The 19,019-nt window shown below is 47.0% G+C and overlaps 1 long non-coding RNA gene across 1 annotated transcript; it reads right to left on the bottom strand.

The window, feature by feature from the left end:
• Nucleotides 1-3,648: 3,648 nt before the first annotated feature.
• LOC117197642 (uncharacterized) lies at nt 3,649-11,707 on the bottom strand. Its single transcript, XR_007472081.1, has 6 exons — nt 11,679-11,707; nt 11,379-11,527; nt 10,775-11,000; nt 9,252-9,408; nt 8,124-8,389; nt 3,649-7,129 (listed from the first exon to the last, which is right to left on the bottom strand). It is a non-coding gene; the product is annotated as an uncharacterized LOC117197642 (long non-coding RNA).
• Between the last annotated feature and the right edge of the window lie 7,312 nt (nt 11,708-19,019).

The following is a 19,019-nucleotide window of genomic DNA, read 5'->3' as shown; positions in this document are numbered from 1 at the left end:
CATCACAAATCTTATCCCAAATCGCTCACAGGGTTCGATCAAGGAAGCACAACTTCTTATCAACACAGCCCTGGACTAGATGGTCCCCGAGGCCACGATTAAATTCTGGGGGTCACAGGTCAACTTGAGAATCGCATGAAAGCTATGCGCTCTGTCACATACACATACAGACACGTTATAAGACGTTTGGCCCAATAGTGGGTGTTTGACCAGTGGGTCTCAAGCTTTGATATGCACACATGTCACCTGGGGATCTTGGTCTCTTACTGAAATGCAGACACAGGGGCTACAGTTCTAGGGCGGGGCCCAATATTCAGCATTTCTAACAAGCTCCCCGGGCAGTGCCAGCACTGCGGGTCCACGGACCACACTTTGAGTAGCCAGGTGTCAGAGGGTTCACGGACCGCATGTGAGGAGAGGTCCACAAAGGTTTGACTGAACAGTTTGTCCAAACTTTCACACATGGGGAGAGGCACAGTGTGATACACATAGCAGATTCTCAATAAATATTTGCTGAACGGATGAATAAATGTGCAGTTTTCACAACAGTTTATCCTAAGTTGATCTCCCTTGGCCATCTGGACCTCCATGCTCCCTGTTACACCTCGCACCATTCATTTGTGGGTGTTCAAGGACCATGGACCCCTGTCACCAGTATCTTCACCACAGTCTAGTCAGAAAAGTGAGCCAACGACTCAAAGGCTGTGGGCACGGCTCTCAGAAGCAAAGAAGAAAGGTAAGGGCAGAAGGTTCGGGTTTGGGCAAGCATGTTTAAACTCAGGCTCCCAGGGCCCCAGCCCAGACCTGCCGAAAGAGGCTCTGGAGGTGGGACCCAGGCATCTGCATGTTAACAAGCTCCCCGTCTGGCACATTCCATCCATCGTTGCTGTGTATCTGTAGCCATCCGTCCTTAGCGTGAACCAGCAAGGGGCTTTGTCCACTCATCTGCTACTGCAGCTCACTCTGATGAAGTGTCCAGCTCGTGCCAGGCGCCGTGTACCACAGAAGCAGGTAAGACAGCACTTGCCCCCAGAAGGCTGGCCTGCAGTGGGCTGGGTAGGCAGACAAGCCAGGAGGGGGCATACTTCCCCAGTGCCACGTGAGGGGCGGTGAGGGGCCGGGGGCCAGAGGAGAAACACGACCTGGTCACGGATGCTGGCCAGGCCATCCCAGCTGGCACCCGCAGGCCAAGCATGGGAGAGACAGGCTGGAGGGGCACACCCAGAGCCTGGTCTTCCCTCCAAGAACACGAAAGCTGCACCTCGTGGCCCCACCCTTACGCAACGGGTGTGAATGGCCCACATTCTGTAAGTGCCCGGGAAGCGCTGGAATATCGCCCGCTCTTCAGAACCTAAACGAATATCGCCCGTCTGAAGACAGTTTGCAATAAAATAGTCTTTATCATTATTGAGAGTTTGACCTGAACCTGCCAACCGCCATGCTCGATTTAAAATCCTTCCATCTGGAATTCTTAGTTAAGGGCAGTTTATCAAAGTAAAGATGGATGGTGTAAGCAGATTTTGCTGCCGGCATTCAGAAAAACATGTCATCCCCTGCCATTCAGCAAAAGTTCTTTAATCACGGTTGAATGAAGGTTACCAGCTTTGAATTATTAGTTAATGGCATCTCTGCAAAAGAATGATTTATTGGGCACCTAAACTTTGCAAACGAACGCAGATCCTGAATTGCTGGGTATTTCATCCAAAGCTGAAATGTGCATTATTTGGACAATCTGTCTTCACAGAGAAAACAAAGTCCAAAGCAGAGGCTGACGTTTAGCCTTGAGCTCCGATCTCTCTGTGCATTCGAGATGTTGGGGATACTGAAGCCTGAGGCACAGCAGAGTCCCCACATTTTCTGTTCACCTACAGCCTGGAAAGCGCCCCCTCAGCAGGTCTCGCCACTTTGGAGCAGCCATCAGGAGAGACGCATGCTTTCAGTGACTGTGACTTGGTCACCCTTCTCTAGGACCCTGTCCTGAAACACCAGCCCCGCTGGGCCAGCACCATTCACTGTCCCACACATACCAGAGACCTGACACCAGCCCCCAGCCCAGCCCTTCCCGAGAAGAACGACTCACCATCAGGCCCCACTCACCTGGACCCACCTCAACCCTGCCTGTCAGCACAGCAGTTCTCAGGGACCATGGGGAAGGAAGTGAAGGGGACCTGTCATCTGCCTCAGCTATCGTTCTCAGACTTCCGAGCAACAGGGCCTCGGGAGGGCTTGCTAATACACAGAGCACTGGCGCCACCCTGGCTTCGGAGCCTGCAGGCCCGGGGCTGGGCCTCAGAACGTGCTCTTTAAGGAGTTCCTGGGTGATGCCACTGCTGGGCCAGGGCACCCTGCTTTGAGAACCGCTACTCTAGTCTGAGCCAGAGGCTTCTGGGCCAGGACAAAGGTCACCAGGAGCCCTGGATAACACCCCACAAGGGATCCAAAGTGTGGCTTCTATTTTAGCCTCAGGATTCTGGCCAAATCCTACCTTCAAAAATAACTAGACTTAGGATCATGACCTGGCCTTATTAATCATGGCCCATGAGATCACTCAGTGCACCGAACGAGGGCTCCCTGCCTGCCCAGACCTGGGAGCATCAACCCAGGCAGCTCAGCAGTGCCCGAGGACCCTGGGCCAATCCCCACTCTCCCCTGACCAGCAGTGAGGTGTAAGCAGCCCGTGGGGCCCTGGTGAGCAGAGCAGAGGCAGCAAGGGTCCAGCCAGGTGAACTTGCCATCGTACACATCGTACACATCGTACCACGTGTACGATGGCACACAGAGAAGCTCTGTGTGCTTGCCACGTACTAGGTGCTCAGTTAAAGCAGCTGCCGTGAATTATACTATTAAAGAGCCGCTCCTGCCCCACGAACATCTGCTTGAAGAGACGGCTTGTGCTCGTAAATCATTACATAGCAGTCTCACGTTTCGTGTGATTTCTCAGTTACGTGTCTTCCCTGTTCATAGCTGGGGCATTAATCAGCTCCCCCAGCCCCTGCACCAGGCTGGTCAGGAGCAAGAGTTGGACAGAATTCCTGCCCACAGCTGTCCCTCCTCAGAAGCCGAGACATGAAAGCATGTTGCTGGCACCCAAGTTCCCGTGAGTCCTACTTGTGACTTGCAGTGATCTCAAAGGCAGCTTCCCAGAGACAGTGGGGGAGCATTTCTGAAGCCCTGTCGGGTTCAAGCCCCGCCCCTTCCACTCGAGGGGTTCATTTGCTAAGGGGCCAGCAAAGTCTTGCCGTTAAGGTAGTAGAACAGACAGAGGGCTCGGCTGCACAGCTCTGAAAATCTCTTAAGCAAAGGAGCTGGAAGTGGCATTTCGTTTGAGCCTGAGTACTAAGGCCGTCTTGGCAGAAGCTGAAGCTGTGGGCACCCTGAGCTGGCTGACCTTTGTGGCTGGGCGGCCTGCCTGCTGCCCGTGTTGTATCAGCTCTCCCCAGGGCTGCCTCTGGAGAGCGGTTTTCTAAATGCAAGCCCTCGGCCCATGACCAGGGTATTTTTAGCCAATCTCCTGGTGCCCAGGGCTCTGCGGCTATGATCAGCATGGGGCCAGAGAACATTCTTGAACTGTGAGTCCCTGCTCTAGGCTGGGCTGATTCCCACGGCTACTTTAGCACTGTGTGGCCTCCCTCCCGACCCTTTCCCCAGAGCTCAAAGCTCCTCCTGACCATTCCGAGGACAGACTTTGGCCCTGCAGGTCCTAATACTGGGAACAAATCATCCCTTCATGGTTAACAGCAGCAGGGACGCCGTTGCCCCCACCGAGAAGAATGTGACATTACTGACAAAAGAGCCATTCGCACTCAGGACAAACTTCAAGTGTAGAGCTTCTAAGCTGGAACGGACAGAAACACCCTCCGGCCCAGGGTTCCTGAATCTTCAGCGCTCCTGGGCTTTCCACCTTCACTGTTTTTACCTTCCCTCTCATACTCTGTAATGTTATTGCTACTCATGCACTTTCTTAACCAGTATATTAATTTTAGCTGCATCCCAAGAACTACCATATATAATTTCATGGGTTTGACATGCTAGTTATTCTTTTTCTTCCTACAATGCTTTAAAGGAACTTCTATTAAAATTTGTAGGAAGAGAAAAAGAAACTCTTCTGTGTGCCTCTGATAAGCAGTAATGAAACCAGTGGAGAGGAAATCACACTCTAGAAACACCACTATAGCGCAGTTCCCACGGTTCACGCAGGAAAAAATATTTATTGCCAGGCCTTGGCATATGTTATTTCCTCTGCCATGTTTTCTCTCTCTCCCTCTCTCTCTCCCTCTCTCTCTCTTTCTCTCTCTCTCTCTCTCTCTCTCTCTCTCTCTCTCTCTCTCTCACACACACACACACACACACACACACACACACACACCTCTTGCCCACCTGGATAACTGACACCTGCTCCAGGAAGCCATTTCCAAGGCCCTAACCTCCGAGAACAGACACATGACCCCCACTACATTCTCCTTAGCCCTGGGGTGGCCTGACAATTTTACTGCCTATTATGCTCTGCTGGCTCCTTGCAAAGACCCCTTTTTGTTAAGGGGTGATAAGGAATGTGAGCTCTGGACTCAAATGTCCCCTGTTCACTTCCTGGCTATGTGGCCCTGGGCAAGTTACTCGTCTGTTGTCCCCAAGTCTACCTCCCTCATCTACAAAACGAGGGTGATAACAGAATGTGAGAAATAACGTAGGGAAATGTTTAACATAGGCCTTAATCAGTGCTCAATAAATATTCGTCGAATGCATGAACACATGAATGGATGCAGTCTGTATACAGGCTGAACTTAAACAATAATCCACAACTTATTCAAGAGCTACTAACAATCTTATTTAAAATACAGGTTCCCAGACCTGTAGCCAGACTTCCTAAGTTAGATCTAGAACCTGTATTTATGCAAGCCCTCAGTGTGATTGTTTCAGAACTAGCCTATTTCTTCGTAGGGACAGTGCTCAGAAGCTGAATGACCACTGAGAATCTGTAGATGCTTCCACAGATGCAAAGTCCCCAGCTCACCTCACATTTTCCCATTACCCTCACACTGTACACACCACTGCTTAAACTTACAGTGGAGTTCTCTCTGAAGCTACGGCAATAGGAGTTAGAAGTTAGCATTTAGAGACCCTTCCATGGGAATGTGGTGTCTAAATAATAAGTGATTATGATGATCTTGGTGGTGGTGTTGGTGATGATGGTGATGACAGTGGTGATGGTGGAGACGGTGGTGGTGGTGGTGGTGGTGATGATAGTGATGGTGACAGTGATGGTGGTGATAATGATGGTGATGGTGAAGCTGGTGGTAGTAATGGTGATGAGAATGTTGATGATGGTGATACCAATGATTTCTCGAAAACCTACAAGAGAGGGATTATTGTTTTCCTCACTTTACAGACAAAGTAACGAAGGCTCAAAGTGTTGAATAAACTTAATCATAAAGGAGGTGAATGATGGAGCTGATTTCAAGCCCTGGCCTTTTCCCAAACCACAGCAGATGTTCTAAACACCTACAGTATGTCTTCCATACACAGTGTTTTCATCCTCTGTGGGACACCAGGGTTGGAAATATGTTAGGGCTACATTCAAGTTCTTCATAATTCCACCATCTAAATCTGCCAGCAATTCCCTGGCAGTCCCGTGGTTAGGACTCCACACTCTCACTGCCAAGGGCCCGGGTTCGATCCCTGGTCAGGGAACAAAAATCCCATAAGCCGTGCGGCGTGGCCAAAAAAATAAATCAGGGGCTTCCCTGGTGGCGCAGTGGTTGAGAATACACCTGCCAACGCAGGGGACATGAGTTCGAGCCCTGGTCCGGGAAGATCCCACATGCCACGGGGCAACTAAGCCCGTGCGCCACAACTATTGAGCCTGTGCCCTAGAGCCTGCGAGCCACAGCTACTGAAGCCGTGTACTCTAGAGCCCGTGCTCTGCAACAAGAAAAGCCACCGCAATGAGAAGCCTGCCCACTGCAACAAAGAGCAGCCCCTGCTCGCCACAACTAGAGAAAAGCCCGTGCGCAGCAACGAAGACCCAACGCAGCCAAAAATAAATAAATAAATTTTAAAAAACGAAAAAAAAGATTGAATTAGATTGTGTTGTTTAAATCAATCAATCAATCAGAGTCTCAAGTTTAGTTTCTGACTAACAAACACAAGAATAGAAATCCATCTCACGGTGGTGGAGAGGGAATGTGCTTTCAGCATCCATGTGTTCCTCTCCGTCTCACAGCCTCCCTTAAGTTCTGGCCAATAGAATTTAAGAGCCACTGTGATTTCTTCATCTTTTCCCTGCCGCAGCAAACTTGGAGGCCCAGATTGTACAGTTACTGGCTTTTGCCTACATGAGAAATAAACCTTTGTTGGGTTAATGGAATTTGTGGATTTATCTGTTAAAGCTGCTTGCACTAACTTCCCTGACTAACATAGAAATTAATTTCAGGGTTAATTTCTCATTCCAACTTCTCCCATTCATTGCAACACTCAGGCCTATATGGTAGCATTTTAATAATTATAGTTATTGAATTATAATACTGTTAAATTATTTTTAAATTGTTCTTAGCCTGTACGGCTTTTGAGGAACAACTCAGTGTTTGTTCCATATTAAAAACTGACTTATAGAATGAGTCAAGTCTTCCACTCCATGTCACCAATGTTATTAAAAGCTAAGAGGGTCTTCCCTGGTGTTGCAGTGGTTGAGAGTCCACCTGCCGATGCAGGAGACATGGGTTCGTGTCCCGGTCTGGGAAGATCCCACATGCTGCGGAGCGGCTGGGCCCGTGAGCCATGGCCGCTGAGCCTGCGCGTCCGGAGCCTGTGCTCCGCAGCGGGAGAGGCCACAACAGTGAGAGGCCCGCATACCGCAAAAAAAAAAAAAAAAAAATGCTAAGAGAAGCAGACAGCTGTCTGTTGGGGGTATTGATTTACAAATCACATGATAGATTAAGTTAATATGCTTCCAAAGTGGAAAATAAAATCTTCAAAAAGATAGATCCGGAAGGTGAAAATACAAAGACAGTGCTTACCTCCCGGCCCCTGATGAACACCCAGAGTGAAGGCAGGAATCATGCAGCCCTCTCACCTGTCCCCTTCCTGCTCTCCCTCAGACTTTCTTCCAAAGAACCTTGCATATCTCGCAAAGCTGCTCACAAAATGCAACAGACGGGAAATTACAAACAGAATTTCATGAATATTACCTTCCTTTCATCTAAAGAACATGAGGAAGTTTTTACAAATAATTAATTAAATTCAATTAACTCTCAAGTATTACATTTCAGATGCCTGAATCCATAACCAAACCTAAGGAGGAAAAATCTATTACATGCACAAATATAGAGACTCAAACCTCAGTGACAATAAAGAACTTTCTTGAAAGGGGGCATTTGGGTCAAAGCCCGGTGTTTCCATTTCCCAGGCTCTGCTAGTCTTGGTTTCATCATTTCCTCATAAATATTCTGATGCAGCCCCTGTCAGCTGTGGCCCAACTCAACAACACCGTCCCTTTAAGCCACTCAAAGCAGGGGGAGTAGCTCACGAGGAGGGGTCTCTGGGAAAGTTTGACTCCTAGTTAAAACTTTTGAAGCAAGTCATTTCATTTGAGGAAATTTTCTTACTCAGGCTGGTTTCTAAAAACCTGAATTAGGCACAAAAGTAACCTTATCAGTACAGGTAATTGTCCAGGGGAAGTTGTGGAGTCACAACTTGGTGCAGGACCAAAGCAAGGTTATTAGGAGCCAGCCTCTGTCCTTCTCTCGTCTCAGCTCCCCTTCATACTGCCTGATGTGGTGCCCTCTGCCCCCATAGCTCTGCAGCTTCCCCTCATGGTTGCAAAGTGGCTGCAACTGCCCCTGCACTTATACCCACTCAGGTTCCAGCCCTACCCAAAGACTTGAGTAGAACTCGGCCTGACCCTCATTGGCTCAGATTGGCTGACATGCTCATCTCTGAGCCAATTATGGTTGCTATGCTAACTAGCTTAGGTCATTCATGATCCACCCCTAAAGCCCATGTGAGCAGGGGATGAAGAGAAAGGGAACTGCCCATAGGAATTCCCATATGTGCTTTCCCAGAAGAAGGGTGAAGAGATGCTTGTGGAAAGACAGACATACAGACAGATACCTATAATACCAACAGACCAAAGTTCCTCTGCCATAGTTGATTCTGGGTCACACTGATGTCCCTGAAAATGCTGAGACTCTGGGGAACTCAGGTGGGAAAACCATCCACCAGAATGAACCCTCAGTCTTACAAGTAGATGCTGATGCCCAGACTAGGGAAGTCTCCAGCAAGGGGGTGGCAGAGCCCTGCAGAGCCAGGAGCCGGACCCTTTTTCAGACCACGTGTCCCATTGTGGGCCTGTGCCTGCCTCTGGGCTCTGAGAACGCTAAAGATTCCATGTAGACTTCCTGTTAAGCATAGTGTTTAGCACAACGAGTTCATTTTTCTGGGTTGAAGGCATGTAACGTATGAGCTCTGTCTACTCTAGGTTGATTTTGGTCAGGGGCAAGCAACTCCTGTCTAATTATCTTTATTCTGTTTTCAGTCCCCGCAAGCAGTGGCTTAAGAGCACTTTGATGACAGGACAGTGTCAACCCAGGGTAAGCCGTGTGAGGGTGGCAGCCCTGGCCCAGAGGGAGCCCTCGAGATACACAGTTTACTGTACTGCTTAATATCATGTCTCTCAGCTCATCTCAGAGGGGAAGTTCTTTTAAAACAGAGGTCATTAGCTTCTTGCCATCCACACGGTATTTCAGAGCGGGTCTCAGTGGGTCTAGGGCAGGGTTTTTCAACCTTGGCACTGTTGGCCCTCTGGACTGGATCATTCTCTGTTGTGGGGACCATCCTGTGCCCTGTGGGACGTTTAGCAGAATCCCTGGCTCTACCCACCCCTTGCCAGGAGCACCCTCTCCCAAGTCGTAACAACCAAAGTGTCTCCAGTCATCACCCAGGGTCCCTGGGAGCAAAATCGCCCTGGGACAACTGGCCTGTGGAAGGAGCCTTTAAAGTACAGCCTCCTAGAGCTCTCAGTGGCTGCTGACTTCATTAAACTGGGCTTCTCCCCACAGACACTGCAAAACATAGAGTGAATTTCAGCTGTTGGAGGTGGTTCATTAGGACGATGTGAACAAGAATAACAATAAAATCATTCTTTTTTTCCCTCACTTAGTTATGTAAATGATTAGTTAAAATGGAAACTGTAGGGTCTGGAGACCCTGAACAGTGGACCCTGGCGATATCATTCCTCAAACCTGGGAAATGCTCACCGAACTTTCCCTGGTGAAGGCCTCCTTCATGGGTTCAGATCTATGTGTGGATCCTCCTGATGGCCAGACACAGCACCATCTTGGTTGACACAAGCATCCTGGTAACACCGCCTCTCCAGGCATGTGAATTCATTGTGCCACAGAATCCTAGGGGGTTCTGAACATCACAAGGCAAGAACTAAAGAATAAAATTGATTGAGCTCACCCGGCCCAGCTGCACAGCGATGCCATGGGCTCAAACGTTTTACGGGTTGTGGGCCCCATCCTCCACCTTCAGCCCCATTCCCAGCCCACAGTGCTGTCACTCAGGCTGATCCCTCACCTGCTTACCCGGCGAGGCCCTGAACGCCTTTCGGCAGTTTCCAAAAATCAGACCCAAGCTCAAAATGATACCGTGTGGACAGAAAAAAGGATATTTAAAAGAGTCTTGTCACAGGGTAGTGACAACCATTTTGGAAAATAATCTTAGAACTATATTAAGCCTTCATGCAGCACAGGGAAGAATGAAACATTCATTGTACAAATATTTGAACATAATGGAAAAAATCTGTTCAATGAATAAAATTAACTACACAGGTAATCACTCTGAAGCATAATGCACATATTTTGTTATGTCAATGTTTTTTCTATTTATTGGTTTGTTTTTTAGGTTATGTAACCTGAGTTAATTAGTACGAAGTTTGGCTGTGAACGACAGAACACGAACCCCCTATAAATAGAGACAGTGTCTATTTCTCTCTTGTAAAAAGGGAGGTGATTCAGGCTCTCATGGTCTCCAGGGTGAGGGATGAGGCTCTAACACATTATCCCATGGTCGGAAGCCTCCGTTCCCAAGGTCTCCCGATAGCCTGCTTTTACAGCCATGTTCCAGCCTACAGGGAGAGGAGAGGGCTGGAAAGAGGCATCCTGTTCTCCTCAAGGACCCATCTCAGCATCTGCACATATGCTTCTGCTTCTGCTTCTGCAATGTGAGTCCCATTGGCCGGAACATGGTCACCTGGTCACATCTAGTTCAAGGAGGGCTGGGAAATGTCATTTTCACTTGAGGAAGCCGTAGCCCTCACTCAAACTTGGGGAAGAAGGAAAGAAGGGACAATGGGGGTTGGGAGACAGTAGTCTCCACAGCCGTCCATGCTTTGGCCGCCCACATATCTGCTTGCCCTTCTTCTACACACAGAACCCCTCCCACACACCCCCCAAGGGAATCAAGTGCAAAGCCCCACCCAATTACTGCATCTGGCTCACAATCCAAGATCCCAGGGTAAAGCCCAGTCCTCTCCAACAGATATGGACGAGGTTCTTCATGGTTTTACAACCTACAAACTAAATCATAAGTTCCTGGTTCCCAATACACCCAGCATAAGGTAGATAAGTAAGAACAGTAAGACGCCTGCAATAAAAATGCCCATTTGGAGAAAAGCAAACTAATAAACACAATTATCATTGATCCATACACATGAGCGAATCCTGGAGGCAGGAACAGTGAAGACACCCCTGCAGCCGTCGCCGCCCCCGGCCCCTACCTGCGTGCTTGCTGTTGTCTCCCCTGCCACAGCTGACCGGCGTGGGTACCGGAGGGGATGCCCTTCCTGGGACCTGCATGGTTTTCACAGCTTGCTCCTTGTTTTCAGGGATTGCTTTGGGGTTGAACAATCGCAGGCTTTTTCAGACCATGCTGTGGCTTCTTTGGCAAAGCATTTTTTCAGAAACGTAAAGATTTCTGATCTATTTGTTTCCAGCCAGCTCTCTCTGTTGAGACACAGTTTATAACCCTGGAGCATCTGGCCTGTCCTTGTTGGCCTCCACGCTCGCTTGGCCAATGTCTCCCGTCCCTCAGCACAATGGCACCGCCCACCTTGAGTCACCTGAAGCAACAGGGCTGGGTAGGAAGGCAACATCCTTAAAGTGACTTTTGCCACAAGGTTTACAAATTGGTAGGACGGGGCACTAGTTTTATTTTCCACTAAGTGCAATGCTTTGCACAGAACCTTTCCAATGATTGATGTCATCTGAGAGATGCAGCGGTTGCTTTTTTCAACCCTGCAAGGCTCCAAATTACCCAGTTCTCAGTCAATTTAGATTGCGGGCTTCAGGCAGAGATGGTCTCCATGAGCATAGCTGCCTTACCTTTCATGCCACACCTGCCCTGGCCAGCTGTCACCCATGTCCATCTCTTTTGTGGGACTTTGCTATAAGCAGTGAGAAGCAGCTAATGCATTTCTACATTATGAATTTCTCCTACCATTTCCTTCCTCAATCCTTGTTCAGAGCAAGGGCTGCTTTTCAAAAAACAACAGAGGAGAGTTGTTAGCAAATGCTTTGTTTCTGCCCGATATGGGTCACCTGTCCTCCAGCCCCCACTATCTGAGTCTCTGCCCCCGACCACATCCATAAGCCAACGCCCCAAGTTTCAGCTCTCCTACTTACAGTTTGCTTACCTTGGTCCTATATTTTGTATCAGTTAAGATTAGATTTGGCCATGAGTGACAGAAAATCCAAAATGGCATGGGCTTGAACAAGACATATTTAATTCTCTTTCAGTTTGAGTCCAGAGTAAGGGAGTCCTGGGATGGGTCCAGTAGGGCTCTCTGGTGTCAGAGACCTCCATCCCTTCTATCCTGTTGGTGTACCATGCATCAGCTCTAACGACAATGTCTAGGATGGCTGCTCCTGTGCCAGCCATCACATTTTCATTCCAGCCAGTAGAAGAGAAGAGGGGGAAGAGATGAGTCTACATCTCCATGCTTCAAGGACACTTCCTGGAAGTTGCCTTCCATTGGCCAGAACGTAGTCACATGGCCATACCTGGCTGCAAGGGAGGGTGGGAAATGTCATTCCCATTCTCGATGGCCAAAAATTCAGGGTTCTTTTATTGAGGAAGGAGAAGTGACAGATATTGAGACGATTAGCAGTTGCTGCAGCCATTCCAGCACCAGTGTCCTCATGCTGGGAAAAATGAAAGGACAAGTCCTTCCTGTTTTTATATCTCCAGCATTCTTTCTCCTCTTCCTTCTTCCTGATGGCAGATTTGTTTGGCCTCTGACACACACATTTCAGGAGAGACAATGACTACCCAAGGTCTGCAGTCTTCTGCCCACATGCCATCTTTGAGGGGACTGTTGCTATGCCTACTTTACAAGTACATAAAATAAGATTTCCTGGGTTAGTGTTTCACTTGGGCAAGTTTTTTTTTTTTAATACTTATTTATTTTATTTATTTTTGGCTGCGTTGGGTCTTAGTTGCGGCACGCGGGATCTCCATTGCAGTGCACAGGCTTCTCTCTCTCTAGTTGTGGTGTGTGGGCTTAGTTGCCCCGCGGCACGTGGGATCTTAGTTCCCCGACCAGGGATCGAACCTGCATCCCCTGCATTGGAAGGCAGATTCTTTACCACTGGGCCACCAGGGAAGTCCCTCACTTGGGAAAGTTTTTAACAACCAAGATAGCTTCTGTGTTTAGTAAATCATAAAAGTAAGCAAAACAAACTCCTCTGATGAAAAACTCCATAAAGCCAATGAGACCGTTAATATAAATGGAAACCCAAAATTGATGAAATGCAAAATAAATATTTAATTTATGAGATGGCAGCTATCTTTGGATTGCTAAGTAATTTGGAGGCTAATGTTCTTAATAAAATCACATTTTCTAGGAAAATATTTACTATTTCTGTTTTATTGCCTTCTTCGTTGCCATTAGTAAGACTTCGTTTAGTTCATGAGTGTACATAAATTCCACTGGAGGCTAACATTTTTTTCCAAAACCTCCTGGTGCTGATGTTTCTAATGGAAACCTTTCTAAGCATGTAGATAGACTTGAAAATGAACTTGTGGGGAGAACCGGCCAACATCCAAGGATGTTCCCTGCAGACATCAGTTGGGACAGGTGATAATATATAATATAGTCTGGCGTCTAAAGGGAAGAGTCAAAGTATTACATACCAGGTATGCTTCATAAAATGCCAACAGGGCCAGTGTCTCCACTGCACAATATATCCCAAAGGCTTGAGACCTATGAAAACATATATATAGGATTCAAAATACACAAAGAAAGCAGCAAAATCAAAATTAATACATGTCTAATTAAGTACCTACAAAAGATAACATTTTGTTCTTGCTAAGTGTTAAATTTGGGATTCATGAATTTTTCATGAGTATTTTATTACTTTTGAGAACAATTAGCTGGAGAGAGCCTCATAATGCAAGAATTCACAAATACGCACAACTGCCCAGATTTCATAACCATTAGTAAAGGAGCCAAGTTACCCGTAGCCAAAAGCAAAGTTATCTAAAACCTTCCTTAATTGTATGGCAATGTATTTGTTTTTAACATAGAGTACGGATATATCTTAATACGTTTGTTACAATGTGGGGTTCCCAAAAAGAATGCCTTAGACAAGGGGGTCAGCATACTTTTTTTCTTTAAAAGGCCAGGAAGTAAATGTGCTGGGCTTTGTGAGCCATACGTCTCCATCGTGACTACTCAGCGCTGCTATGGCAGCACAAAGGGGTCATGGAGGCCCTTAAACAACATATGAGCACAGATGTGTGCCAATAAAACTTTATTCACAAAAACAGACGGTGGGCCACATCTACCCCATGGCCATAGTTTTCTGTCTCTTGCCTCAGATCCAGAAAGGTCCAGTGACCACCTATACTGATCCTTAGCAACCACTCAGACTCAAAAAGTATACTATCCTAAGATATTACTGTTATCCTGAATTACCCAGAAAATGTCCTATACTCTCCTCGGAATCATTCCAGCATTAGCATAGCTGTTCTACACGACTGTGAGTCAGCTTTAGACTTTCCAATGCTTTGGAGATGGTTTTTCTTCTTTTTCAGTTACTCAAAGCAGTAGGTGATACATGAAATAACTATGTACAAACTCTTGAGATCTCTTTAAAGTAAGCATTTGCACAGCTTCTTTAAAAAGAAAGGGAAAGTTTTAAGCTTGCGTCAGCTAAAACTTAGGTTTAATATAGCATTTCACTCATTTGACATAAATGTGCTTCTCCTGATTTATCCCTCAGGTTCAAGAGGGGACTAACAAAAGACTACGCTCATTAATTATATAAATTTTGTAGAATTTGCCACAGGCTTTTAGATATCTAATATATACATTAAAGTGTCCTGGTAGCATTTAAAATTCTGCTTAACCAGTTTCTTATCTATTACTCAGACAAGAAAACTGAGTATATATAGGGCACATGTCCTACTATTTACATTTTTTTAGATATTTAAAGGAAACTATCCCCTCCCCCACAATTTACACTAGCGGTAGGTGGACATGTAGAAATCAATTAAAGTTTGTGGTTTTGTGCGTAGATAAAATTTAATCAGAATTTATTCACTCAAAGGCTCCTAAGTTATTTTACTTACATAATACATGCAAGTTAAATTATGTCAGTTTGGTTTTTTTAGTATGTACTGCTCACAAATTTTAAGTATAATCATTTCTCTCATGATAAAATATTTATCTATTTATCTACTCAAAAACTACAATGGGATTAATATTTATGTTTTTTAAAAAATCACTAAAAATACTGATCACAAATGTTCTAGAAAACATTTCCCTATTTTTCACTTAAACTGAAGCAGAATCATAATTATAGAAATTTAAATAAGCACTTAAAAAATCTGTTTCCCCAGTTTTTCCCAAATAGCTGGGGGTAATCAGTGGATTATATTTTATTTACCCTCAGAGTTGGGCTATGAGCAGCCATGAGCTGCTTCCACGAGCTGAAGCAAGGAATTACACAATTCAAGTTTCTCTAGAAAATCTGCCTGACAAATCGAATTTTTATAAAGTATAACCTGCTGTTTCACTTTGGTTCAAGATGTCTGGTCTGCAAATGTCCAAGCATTTAATCCAGACTCAGTTTCACCTCATTCAAGAACTAGAAGGTAATTTTTTTAAAAAGGAAGTAAGGAAGAAACATTCTAGAAAAGTGATTTCCCCTTCATGAGTTATTCCAGTTCACCATAATATGCAGTTTTTAAGAAACGAAAACCTGACTCAGAATATATTTCTTCGAGTGGAGCAGCCTTTGGCCCCAAAGAGTCCAGCAAGTCGGGCCACAGGTCATGTTCGGAGAAGGCGAGAGAACTGCGGGTCTCTACTCGCTCACACTTGCCCTGCTCTGCGTAGACGTGAGGTGGGTAATCAGGGTCTCCCTTGGGGATGTCAGCACCACTGAGCTGCTGCAGGGGAGCCGCGAGAGAAGGTAAATGCCATGGTGGGCAGGGCCTTGTCCCCACTGTCGCAGACGTTTCTACAGACTGGTCTTGAATGAGGTACCTAATTTCTTTGTCCCTGAGTTTCCTCATTTTATAATAAGGAAAATAATAGCACCTGCCCTGGTGGGCTGATGCAAGAACTGAGTTAATACCTTTTGATTCCTTAGGACAGGGCCTGGTACACAGTGATTATCATCCACGACTTTGCCAAGTAAAGTAACTCTTGGCAGACGACGCCCACCAAGCATTGATCTATTCCTTTGCACTTATTATTTCACAGGTCTGAGCCCCAACTTTCCTGCAACGTATGGGGCTCCTTAGGGTCGGAAGCAGCACCTGAAGCCTCTGTGTGCATCCCTCCCTGCGTGGGTTGGGGGCAGGCACACACAGAGAGCGTCTCTCCACAGCACCTGCTCCAGCCCCTTCCATTTAAACTACCCATGCGTTTGCCCCAACTCCCAAATCACTGTTTAATTTGCCCAAGAATAGAGGGTGGCTGTGTTGAGGAACCTTCCAGGAGAGACAATGTTATTGTCCAATAATTCCCTCCAGCACAGTCAACCCACATCTTTCATAATTTCACAGAAAGAGACCATTCACTGTTGTCTGAGGCTGTGCTGATCTGCAGAAATGCCCCTGGAATGAGGATTCCCATGAAAGCACTTGCTATGGGCTGAATTGTGTCCACCCAAACTCCTGTGTTGAAGCCCTAACCCCCAATGTGATGATATTTGGAGGTGTGGCCTTTGGGTGGTAATTAAGGTTACATGAGGTCATGAGGGTGGGGCCCTCACGACGGGAATAGAGTACTTATAAGAAGAGACACCCGAGAACTTGCTCTCTCTCCCTCTCTGCCACATAAGGACACAGCATGACAGTGACCGTCTGTGAACCAGGAGGACAGCTCTCACCAGAACCTGACCATGATGGTGCCCTGATCTCAGACCTCCAGCTTCCAGAACTGTGAGAAAAATAGTCTGCTGTTTAAGCTGCCTATCTGTGGTATTTTGTTATGCAGCCAAGCTGACTGACACAGTGATTAGGAGGAAGTGGCCCCAGGTCAGTGTGGGGCCAGATGGGGAAGCAGAACCCATTCACCACCAAGGAGAGGCCTTCCTACCTGACTCAGCATCCCTGCCATCACTCGTACCCTCACTTCCAGGGGTCCTCTGGGCACCACAGTATCCAGGTAAACCTACAAAGCAAAAAAGCAGAGTCCTAACACCACCAAGGACTCACAGCTCCCCCCAAGGTGATGGCCTCTTCTGGCCAGCACACAGGGGGCCACCGCTGGGCGGAGGGCTGCCAGAGCTCTCCTTGAGGGACAGCGGGCCAAGGGCAGTTTGATCAGATGTCACCTATGTGTGTGGTGGGAGAGAGGGCAGGCCCTGCCAGTTTTGACTGATAGACCCTTCAACGCCTTGGCTTCTAGGGAAGAAGTGAGCCGAGCAAGCCTGGCCAGTGGGCTTTGGGACCATTCCACAAACGAGATTTAGCAAACAGCTGATTCCCACAGGGAACCTCATCCCACTTCCTGCTCCCCCGACCACATGGCTCTTCCCCAGGTTCTAATTTCTCCTCTTCCTGTCCTTGCTGGGTCAGCCGCACCTCATGTGTGGTAGTGGGTGTGCCGCCCTCCACTCATTCACCGGGCAAGTGCTCATGGACCTGGGTCTTGGGGTACCGGCTGAGGAGTGGGCTAGAGCAGTGAGGAGATGGACGCAGCGTGCACCATGTGGGGGTTGCCTGGGAACCCACAGATTCCCCAACTGCATCATGTAAGTCAGGCCCGCACAGGGTAAGGCGAGGCAGCCTCACTCCTGGGCTCATGCAGGCACGGGGCCAGCACCCAGGGTGAGAGAAACACAGTGATGACCGTGGAAGGTGCAAGAGAGACCTCACCCAGCCTGAGCCTGGGGACCTCTCAGGAGCAGGACCAGGAGACAGGAGCAGAGCGGCCAGGGAGAAGGAAGGGCCAGCAGAGGCCTGGAGGCTGGCGGGAGCTCAGACCTGCAGGTGGAGGACAGAGGCCACCACACGGCCTTAGGCCTCAGGGCTGCAGATTATTACAGGGCAATGGCCAGCCGCTGGGAAGGTTTAAAATGGAGAGTGACATGATACAATCTGTGTTTCTAAAACACTGATGGCTTTACGGCTGAAGTGACTTCTGATAACCCCTGGGTTTAGGGGTACTTAGTGCACTCCAGAAGATGTATGTAAAAAAATTGTAAAGCTTGGAATAATTTTACATGTCCATGAGGATACACACACACACACACACACACACACACCCCTATCTGTACACATATCTATCTATATACATAAACGCAGCACACCCCACCATTGTGAATTGAACTAAACACACTTAGCGAAAGAGAGAGCAAGGGGTGACCCCTACAAACAGCCCTGAGGACCTGCTGCCCAGAGATGCTGTGCCCTCAGTTGGCCACCCTCCGGCTCCCGTGGGCCTCTAAGAGGACGATCCCAGAGACACAGGCCCTTCTTCCAACGTGCTCACGGGTCAGACACCACGGTCCTTCCCGGGCAGTGGAAGAGGCTGCGCCAGTCTCCAAACTTGCCTTGAGCCAATTTTAGGGCCTACCATATGCTGAATTTTGCTGCATTTTGCCCCGTGTGTGTCCACTCTGGCCTACAGCACCCTTTCCCTTCACCCGGCCTCTCTGTACTGAGACCCTGGCTTCAGCTGTGTCCCCAGGACCTGTGAGTTCTCAAAGATACTTCGGCAAGAGTATTTGAATTTCATTTCAGGGAAGATTATTTTAATAATAATACTTAATGTTATATTTCTAATATAATGAAGAAGGGTTTACATCTTTTACACTGAGTCCCCCCAACATGTTAATAAAAGCAAAAATTTTATAATTTGCTTTTACGAGACTTGAATGATGCTTTTTGTCTCTTGTTTGCTGAATCAAAGAGAACCTGATATGATCAATTGAGCTCCCTAAAAAATATTTGAAAGTGCTTATTGGCATGAATTGAAATTTTCTTGATACTTTAAGAACTAATTTCAACAACGTGAGGCAATGAATTAGGTGCTAAGGTAAAATTTCGCAAACTTCCTCCACAATACCTAACTTCTTTTTTGTTGTTGTTTTCAACCGAATCACTATTTTTATTTGTTGCTTTGGCAATATGTATATGTTATAAAAGTTAATGTACTTCAAAATTGGTACTAATAAAAAACACCTCTTTTCTGTTTTATTTATAATGGCATTCTTTGTAGGATCTCATTTGTAAGGAAGGATTCTGCTGCTAGTAAGGTTTAGGGAAAAGATGGACCAGATGGCTTCAATGGCCCCCTTAGCTCAAACTTCTACAAATCTGTAAAGAATCAGAGCAAAAGAATATTCAGGCCTTCACCAAGTTCTTAGCTTCTCAGCAGCAAAGGAAAGTTGCCAGGGACTGAAAAACTCTGATGCTTTCAAGTCTAGATGTAGGTACTTTATTTACTTCTCATCTGTTTCCCACATTCACTTCTTTTGGCCTATTTGGATGTTGGGTGGGTATGT

Source organism: Orcinus orca, chromosome 16 (genome assembly GCF_937001465.1).
Source record: "Orcinus orca chromosome 16, mOrcOrc1.1, whole genome shotgun sequence".
In the NCBI taxonomy this organism is placed as follows: Eukaryota; Metazoa; Chordata; class Mammalia; order Artiodactyla; family Delphinidae; genus Orcinus; species Orcinus orca.
This window is presented reverse-complemented; position numbering and strand designations above follow the sequence as displayed.